We start from the raw sequence: 11,130 nt of genomic DNA on the forward strand, positions 1-11,130 counted from the left end.
ATTCATAGAAAACACCGACCTTACCTAACCTTGTTAGTATCTTAAGATAAGCATCTTATAGCTTCGTAATTACAATTATTACCTAACCTATAATAGGTATAGGTTAAGTAATAATTGTAATTACGAAGCAATAAGATGCTTATCATAAGATACTAACAAGGTTAGGTAAGGTCGGTGTTTTCTATGAATCTTTTTAGGGGTATCTATTATGTTTAGTATATCACCTATGCACGTAGTTTTTAAGTCAATATTGACTTTATGAATTTGCGAGAACGGGTTGGCAACTGAAAACTCACACCCCAGAAGTGACTCGAACCCATACTCCCAGAAGCAACGCAACTGGTATGTACAAGACGCCTTAATCCACTTGACCATCACGACCGGACAAAATGAGGTGATAGCCGAGGCTATATGAACCACCCCACCGCCGGCACTCGGATAGTTATCTTGGGCATAGCATTTTACCAAATCACCTCATTCTTTGGGGCACACGTGAGGAACACAAATGCGAACAAGCCTGAATGGTCCCCAGGACATATGCAACTGAAAACTCACACCCCAGAAGTGACTCGAACCCATACTCCCAGAAGCAACGCAACTGGTATGTACAAGACGCCTTAATCCACTTGACCATCACGACCGGACAAAATGAGGTGATAGCCGAGGCTATATGAACCACCCCACCGCCGGCACTCGGATAGTTATCTTGGGCATAGCATTTTACCAAATCACCTCATTCTTTGGGGCACACGTGAGGAACACAAATGCGAACAAGCCTGAATGGTCCCCAGGACATATGCAACTGAAAACTCACACCCCAGAAGTGACTCGAACCCATACTCCCAGAAGCAACGCAATTGGTATGTACAAGACGCCTTAATCCACTTGACCATCACGACCGGACAAAATGAGGTGATAGCCGAGGCTATATGAACCACCCCACCGCCGGCACTCGGATAGTTATCTTGGGCATAGCATTTTACCAAATCACCTCATTCTTTGGGGCACACGTGAGGAACACAAATGCGAACAAGCCTGAATGGTCCCCAGGACATATGCAACTGAAAACTCACACCCCAGAAGTGACTCGAACCCATACTCCCAGAAGCAACGCAACTGGTATGTACAAGACGCCTTAATCCACTTGACCATCACGACCGGACAAAATGAGGTGATAGCCGAGGCTATATGAACCACCCCACCGCCGGCACTCGGATAGTTATCTTGGGCATAGCATTTTACCAAATCACCTCATTCTTTGGGGCACACGTGAGGAACACAAATGCGAACAAGCCTGAATGGTCCCCAGGACATATGCAACTGAAAACTCACACCCCAGAAGTGACTCGAACCCATACTCCCAGAAGCAACGCAACTGGTATGTACAAGACGCCTTAATCCACTTGACCATCACGACCGGACAAAATGAGGTGATAGCCGAGGCTATATGAACCACCCCACCGCCGGCACTCGGATAGTTATCTTGGGCATAGCATTTTACCAAATCACCTCATTCTTTGGGGCACACGTGAGGAACACAAATGCGAACAAGCCTGAATGGTCCCCAGGACATATGCAACTGAAAACTCACACCCCAGAAGTGACTCGAACCCATACTCCCAGAAGCAACGCAACTGGTATGTACAAGACGCCTTAATCCACTTGACCATCACGACCGGACAAAATGAGGTGATAGCCGAGGCTATATGAACCACCCCACCGCCGGCACTCGGATAGTTATCTTGGGCATAGCATTTTACCAAATCACCTCATTCTTTGGGGCACACGTGAGGAACACAAATGCGAACAAGCCTGAATGGTCCCCAGGACATATGCAACTGAAAACTCACACCCCAGAAGTGACTCGAACCCATACTCCCAGAAGCAACGCAACTGGTATGTACAAGACGCCTTAATCCACTTGACCATCACGACCGGACAAAATGAGGTGATAGCCGAGGCTATATGAACCACCCCACCGCCGGCACTCGGATAGTTATCTTGGGCATAGCATTTTACCAAATCACCTCATTCTTTGGGGCACACGTGAGGAACACAAATGCGAACAAGCCTGAATGGTCCCCAGGACATATGCAACTGAAAACTCACACCCCAGAAGTGACTCGAACCCATACTCCCAGAAGCAACGCAATTGGTATGTACAAGACGCCTTAATCCACTTGACCATCACGACCGGACAAAATGAGGTGATAGCCGAGGCTATATGAACCACCCCACCGCCGGCACTCGGATAGTTATCTTGGGCATAGCATTTTACCAAATCACCTCATTCTTTGGGGCACACGTGAGGAACACAAATGCGAACAAGCCTGAATGGTCCCCAGGACATATGCAACTGAAAACTCACACCCCAGAAGTGACTCGAACCCATACTCCCAGAAGCAACGCAACTGGTATGTACAAGACGCCTTAATCCACTTGACCATCACGACCGGACAAAATGAGGTGATAGCCGAGGCTATATGAACCACCCCACCGCCGGCACTCGGATAGTTATCTTGGGCATAGCATTTTACCAAATCACCTCATTCTTTGGGGCACACGTGAGGAACACAAATGCGAACAAGCCTGAATGGTCCCCAGGACATATGCAACTGAAAACTCACACCCCAGAAGTGACTCGAACCCATACTCCCAGAAGCAACGCAACTGGTATGTACAAGACGCCTTAATCCACTTGACCATCACGACCGGACAAAATGAGGTGATAGCCGAGGCTATATGAACCACCCCACCGCCGGCACTCGGATAGTTATCTTGGGCATAGCATTTTACCAAATCACCTCATTCTTTGGGGCACACGTGAGGAACACAAATGCGAACAAGCCTGAATGGTCCCCAGGACATATGCAACTGAAAACTCACACCCCAGAAGTGACTCGAACCCATACTCCCAGAAGCAACGCAACTGGTATGTACAAGACGCCTTAATCCACTTGACCATCACGACCGGACAAAATGAGGTGATAGCCGAGGCTATATGAACCACCCCACCGCCGGCACTCGGATAGTTATCTTGGGCATAGCATTTTACCAAATCACCTCATTCTTTGGGGCACACGTGAGGAACACAAATGCGAACAAGCCTGAATGGTCCCCAGGACATATGCAACTGAAAACTCACACCCCAGAAGTGACTCGAACCCATACTCCCAGAAGCAACGCAACTGGTATGTACAAGACGCCTTAATCCACTTGACCATCACGACCGGACAAAATGAGGTGATAGCCGAGGCTATATGAACCACCCCACCGCCGGCACTCGGATAGTTATCTTGGGCATAGCATTTTACCAAATCACCTCATTCTTTGGGGCACACGTGAGGAACACAAATGCGAACAAGCCTGAATGGTCCCCAGGACATATGCAACTGAAAACTCACACCCCAGAAGTGACTCGAACCCATACTCCCAGAAGCAACGCAACTGGTATGTACAAGACGCCTTAATCCACTTGACCATCACGACCGGACAAAATGAGGTGATAGCCGAGGCTATATGAACCACCCCACCGCCGGCACTCGGATAGTTATCTTGGGCATAGCATTTTACCAAATCACCTCATTCTTTGGGGCACACGTGAGGAACACAAATGCGAACAAGCCTGAATGGTCCCCAGGACATATGCAACTGAAAACTCACACCCCAGAAGTGACTCGAACCCATACTCCCAGAAGCAACGCAACTGGTATGTACAAGACGCCTTAATCCACTTGACCATCACGACCGGACAAAATGAGGTGATAGCCGAGGCTATATGAACCACCCCCATTGTCCTGGGGACCATTCAGGCTTGTTCGCATTTGTGTTCCTCACGTGTGCCCCAAAGAATGAGGTGATTTGGTAAAATGCTATGCCCAAGATAACTATCCGAGTGCCGGCGGTGGGGTGGTTCATATAGCCTCGGCTATCACCTCATTTTGTCCGGTCGTGATGGTCAAGTGGATTAAGGCGTCTTGTACATACCAGTTGCGATGCTTCTGGGAGTATGGGTTCGAGTCACTTCTGGGGTGTGAGTTTTCAGTTGCATATGTCCTGGGGACCATTCAGGCTTGTTCGCATTTGTGTTCCTCACGTGTGCCCCAAAGAATGAGGTGATTTGGTAAAATGCTATGCCCAAGATAACTATCCGAGTGCCGGCGGTGGGGTGGTTCATATAGCCTCGGCTATCACCTCATTTTGTCCGGTCGTGATGGTCAAGTGGATTAAGGCGTCTTGTACATACCAGTTGCGTTGCTTCTGGGAGTATGTGTTCGAGTCACTTCTGGGGTGTGAGTTTTCAGTTGCATATGTCCTGGGGACCATTCAGGCTTGTTCGCATTTGTGTTCCTCACGTGTGCCCCAAAGAATGAGGTGATTTGGTAAAATGCTATGCCCAAGATAACTATCCGAGTGCCGGCGGTGGGGTGGTTCATATAGCCTTGGCTATCACCTCATTTTGTCCGGTCGTGATGGTCAAGTGGATTAAGGCGTCTTGTACATACCAGTTGCGTTGCTTCTGGGAGTATGGGTTCGAGTCACTTCTGGGGTGTGAGTTTTCAGTTGCATATGTCCTGGGGACCATTCAGGCTTGTTCGCATTTGTGTTCCTCACGTGTGCCCCAAAGAATGAGGTGATTTGGTAAAATGCTATGCCCAAGATAACTATCCGAGTGCCGGCGGTGGGGTGGTTCATATAGCCTCGGCTATCACCTCATTTTGTCCGGTCGTGATGGTCAAGTGGATTAAGGCGTCTTGTACATACCAGTTGCGTTGCTTCTGGGAGTGTGGTTCGAGTCACTTCTGGGGTGTGAGTTTTCAGTTATATATATATATATATATATATATATATATATATATATATATATATATATATATATATATATATATATATATATATATATATATATATATATATATAGATGTCGTACCTAGTAGCCAGAACGCACTTCTGAGCCTAATATGCAAGACCAAATTTGCCTAATAAGCCAAGTTTTCCTGAATTAATATATTTTCTCTAATTTTTTTCTTATGAAATGATAAAGCTACCCATTTCATTATGTATGAGGTCAATTTTTTTTATTGGAGTTAAAATTAACGTAGATATATGACCGAACCTAACCAACCCTACCTAACCTAACCTAACCTATCTTTATAGGTTAGGTTAGGTTAGGTAGCCGAAAAAGTTAGGTTAGGTTAGGTTAGGTAGGTTAGGTAGTCGAAAAACAATTAATTCATGAAAACTTGGCTTACTAGGCAAATTTGGCCTTGCATAGTAGGCTGAGAAGTGAGTTCTGGCTACAATGTACAACATAGATATATATATATATATATATATATATATATATATATATATATATATATATATATATATATATATATATATAGATGTATATATATATATATAGATGTATATATATATGTATATATATATATATATATATATATATATGTGTATATATATATATATATATATATATATATATATATATATATATATATATATATATATATATATATATATATATATATATATATATATATATATATTGTGGGAAATTTTTACCCACCATATCTAATAATCATCTAAGAAATGTATAATTTCTATATCATATCTAAATCATATCAAAATCATATCTAAATCGTATCAAAATCATATTTGAATCATTAAAGATTCATTATAGCTTGATCCTGGATGACAATGGCACCATGAACACGTACGCAACAGGGGCCCTTTTGATGCCTACGTGACTTTGTACATGATTTCTCAAGGATCCAGAAGCTTCTAGAAGGACTTCTTAATTAAAAAACTATTGGAACATTGATTCAACATCCGGTAGGATTAAAAATCGAATCCTTAATAAGATTCAGTGGTACTTTCAAATACTACTTATAATCTTTAAATCTTATATCTAATTATATTATAATCACATCTTATCTTAATCATAAGTCTAGACTGTAAAAATAATCAATCAATATTCATTGAAGGCTACCGTGCTCAGAGAGCATGGCAGGGCGATGGGGGGAGTGAAGCGCCCACCAACAAGCCCAGCGGGACTCCGCGTTTGTTTACAAATGAGTGAACAAGTGACTGATCCTTAGCGAACATTACAAGCTCAAGGACACCTTATCTAATATTTTTTATCGCCAGTGAATACTCTCTAGAACTGGGGGAGTACCTGGACAATATCTACAAGGAAAATCCTAGAACATTTACATAAAATAGTGTATAGTGGAGATCAGTGACACGGTTTCCTCCACCTTCATTCATAAACTTTTATCTCGAATCATTCTTCTGCAACTGCAGGATAATCACGTAGCAACGCTACCAGATCATCATACAGCAACGCTGTAGCAAAATATCGTGCCTAAACTCAACAAGAGAGAGTTAATCAGTCTGGCAAACTTGTCAGACAGGCACCCCGACTGGCAGAGAAGTATATTGAGGGTTATTTGGTGTATGATTGGCCAATTGTATGCTTGTGTAACTTTAATATCCTATAAATCTGTCTGTTGGTTAAAAAGCGAGGCTAAGCCTCACATATCGGTACGTTTATTAAAATTGTAGTGTAGCTGTGAATCTTATCCAAGCACTGAACCTCATGAGTGTCCATTCTGTCAGAAAAGAATTCAGTCTCAATAAGTAAAAACCTCACAAGTGTCCACAGCGTTGGAAAAGATTCAGTCAAGCTAACTGTATAAACTGAATATGTCTGCATATATATTTGAATATATAAATTAAGTTATCAATAGCTTGCTTAGTTAATTTTTAAGTTATCATATAAGTTCATTTAATTGAATATAATTTCTAGTACTTAGTTAAGTGTTTAGACTACATTTAAGGTCATTTATTATACTTTTACAATTTAATTTGTTGTTTATAGTATAAGTACATATTGGCTGTTAAGTTATGGTACTAGGTTAGACTATGTATGTTTAAATCCCTGATTTAAACAGAGCCAGTGTTCAGTCAGATAACTGAATTTATCAAATCTTATCCTTGTATAAAATACAAGCTGATGTGAGATCCCTGTCTACAGGTGGATTGGAACTTCTATCAACATAGTCATTCACCCCACCTGTCCCTTACAGCCCACAGTTTGTCATTAGGAAAAGAGGATCTAGGATTTACAACCCTAGCTAGAGATTTTAATTGAATTAATTTGCAGACAGTAAATTTTTAATTTAGTTCAGTACAAGTCCCTGGTAGTCTCCTCTTATATCAATCCCAGCAGGTTTTTCCCACATTAATGGTCCTTCGAACCTAGATATTAATGGTCCTTCGAACCTAGATATTAATTGGTCCTTTATACCTAGATATTTATGATCATTCGTTTACCGAATATTTCAATGCCAAATACATAAGAAACTTCTTGATTTTGCATTGGAATAATTCTTACATATTCTAGCCTAACCTAGCTATCAGCCAATATTTATCATAGCTATATATCTAAGGAAACAAATAGTTTGCAGTGGCTTAAGCCACCATATCCATTATCTAGTAAGCATTCATAGCATACTGATATTGTTTTGTGTTAAGAAACCACAGTACTTAAGTATATCAGTGTCACAGACACAACTGCATCTTAATCATAAAATACCATTATCTACCTCATTGTGGTAACATTACATATATATTTAAGTGTATTATCTAGCATTATCTCTAATCTACTGATTTTCAGAGCTGCTCATTACATAATATTCTTTAAAAAAGTGTTATCATCACTGTAAGAGCATCATTACAATCTATCTATAATCAACTATATCATACCCTATTCCAGGTAAAACCAGTAGACATTCTACTGTATTTTATCTAACAATTATTATGGTAACAGATTTTGTAATAACTTTGCAAAAATAGTGCCATTTACTATTTTTAAAAAATTATTACAAGATTTACCAACTTGGTGCATTCGTGCATTCGGGTCACAAATCAAATTATTACAATACTTTTGATAATTGAACACCTGCTACAACCAGATTCCAGGGAGGAAATGAAGGACGATCTTTGGAATCATTACCTAAGTAGACAGGAAAGCTCATTTATCAAAATACATTAACATCATACATATTTATCAGAAAAAAGAGAAAAATCTCGGAATCTCCGAAACTCGGAAAAGGTCAAAATGGCTAACAGTGTTCCACCAGCAGCTGAAACAGGAAATAGGAGGACACTTAATGGTCTGCAAAATCACCTAACTCAACTGATTGACAAATGTCAAAAGTTGGCTAGACAACCATCTCCTGATTTAATAATTCTGAATACCAGAGTAAAAGCAGCTGTGGATAAGTATGAACAAATCAAACGCCATGCAGAGATTTATCTAACAGAAATGGCTAATGCAGATTTAACCCGAAGGGAACTTCAGGAAATTGTCGTTGAAATGACAATGTATGAAGATAAAATCCAAGATCAACTTGATCCTTTAATCAAACAAATATCTCAAGCAGGAACCCAATCCAATGTGAGCTCATCCACTCAACAGAGCAATGCAACTATCACACATATAGCCGCAGAGCTCCCAAAGGTACAATTACCATATTTTGAGGGCAAGGATGAAGACGATTGGGATACCTTCTGGAGACACTTTGATTCTATAATAAACTCCAAGCCCTCTCTCAAAAAGGCGACAAAGTTTCAATATTTGCAAGGCCAGTTACGGGGAGAGGCAAGGCAGGTCATTGCTAATTTGTCATTAACAGATGATGATTACGACCATGCCTTACAGTTGTTACAAGATAACTACAGTGATAAGGAGACTGCAATTGCACGTCTCTCATACAAATTATTGGATTTACCCTCTCCAAATAAAAGTTATGAGTCACTACAATCATTTCGATTGTCTATAGAATCAATCATCAAAGCCCTCAGTACAAAAGTACCTGTAGGTGATGCAGAGTGGCTTATAAAGTTAATCATTCAAAGGAAACTCCCAAATGAGGTCATAGACAGCCTATGCACTCATTATAACACCAACATCTTATCACAAAGCCAAATCATTGATGGACTTCGAGCTTACGTACAAAGATTACGAAGCCGAGGAAAACTTAGATCTCAAGAAAAAATCCCCAAAAGTGAATCCACGGACAAAAGCAAAAATGTCCAGAATGGCAGTCAAAAATCAAGACAACAAAACTCCTCTTCTGCAAAGTGGAAACAGAATAATGTTGGCTCTTATGCTATATCTCCCACAGTTAACAGAACTGTAGGAAACCAAGCTCCTAAGACAGATAAGACAAAAGGAGCTACAAGTGCCCCAAAATGTTTATTCTGTCAAGAAGCACATACCATTTATCAATGCACAGTTTATGTAGGCCGTGCCAGTCGAATCGATCGACTGAAATCTCTGAACAGGTGCATCCGTTGTCTACGGAAGCACGATACTAGTGAGTGTATCACTCAATTGCAGAACTGCCAATATTGTCATAAAAGTGTACATCACACAGCACTCTGTGGTGATATTAACACTCAATCCAGATCACAGACTTCCAATAATCAACCTGCATCTCAGGCAAAGCCCAAAGATGATAATACCACAACAGCCGTACAATTCTGTACAGTAATGAGCAATGTCAACGACTTGGATACAGAAATTGTTACAGCAGCCATATTGCCTACTGCACAGCTAGAACTATGCAATCAAGGAATTTGTATTCCAACTAGAGGCTTTTTTGATCAAGGGTCACAGAAAACCTTTATCAGTAAAAAGATGGCAGAAGATTTACAACTTAAATCTTCAAAGCAAGTATCTACATCCATATCAGGGTTTTTTACTAATTCTGGTCGTAGAACCTTTCCAGTAGTAAAACTCAATGTCTGTCTAGGTACATCCCAAAGGACAGTAGAAGCCATAGTAGTTGATAAAATTCCTACTGAAATGGAAGTGACTGGTCTGACAGCAACTATTAAATTCCTAAAAGAAGAAGGAATCCAATTAGCAGATCCTCTACTCGATTCTGACTACATAGGGGATATCGGAATCCTGATTGGAGCTGACTACTATCATCGATTCATTCTGGGATCAGAAGAATCTATGGGTATGAATATACTCAAATCAGCAGGAGGCATATTGATGACAGGACCTATACTAGATCTTGAACCTTCAACTCCTGAAAAATCACATCATACAGAAACTGTAATAGTGGCATGACTAGGCAAAGAACAGTCACCACTTAAAATCCCCCACATGATTGATGATGGATTAGAATCTGTACCTCAATTGTGGGAACTTGATGCCATAGGAATAATTCCTGAACAACCAAGTCCTGATGATGTCTGTGCATATAATCAATACTTAGAAACTGTACAGTACTATGATGGACAGTACTGGGTAAGGCTACCATGGAAAATCAACCATAAAACCTTACCTACCAATTATCACATGGCTTATAGTCAATTTAAATCTCAACTAGCAAAGCTAAGAAAAAGGCCTGAGCATTTAAAACTCTATCATGAGATTATTGCTCAACAATTAAAGAATAAATTCATCGAAGTCGTGAAACATGACAATACGCAAACAGGCCATTTTTTACCTCACATGGCTGTAATGAGAGAATCAAAAACAACTCCTTTACGGATAGTTTTTAATTGTAGCTCTAAATCTGGACCCCAAGGAACCAGTCTAAATGATTGTTTGCAAACAGGTCCAAGTCTAACTCAGAAATTGTATGACATACTGGTGAAGTTTAGACTTAACAAATATGCGTATTCAGCAGATATAAGTAAGGCCTTTCTAAGAGTTGGCTTGCAGGAAGAAGATAGAGACTTCACTAAGTTTCTATGGGTAGAGAACCCAGAAGATGTCAATAGTCCTGTAGTGACTTTCAGATTCTCTTCAGTTCTTTTCGGCGCGACAAGCAGTCCATTTCTGTTGCAAGCAACTCTAGATACTCATCTGAAGAAATCATCAAGTCCCTGTAAGACTGAAATCAGTCAAAATCTATATGTAGATAATTTTCAAGGGACAGTTAACAGTACTACTGAACTGTTACAATTATATCAAGAGGCCAACAAGGAGCTACAAGGTGCCAACATGCCACTACAATCTTGGGCCTCTAATAATGCAACATTGAATAATCAAATAACAAGAGATTACCCTGAATATCACGTACCAGAATCACAAAAGGTGTT

This window comes from Procambarus clarkii, chromosome 16 (assembly GCF_040958095.1).
Source record: "Procambarus clarkii isolate CNS0578487 chromosome 16, FALCON_Pclarkii_2.0, whole genome shotgun sequence".
Lineage (NCBI taxonomy): Eukaryota > Metazoa > Arthropoda > Malacostraca > Decapoda > Cambaridae > Procambarus > Procambarus clarkii.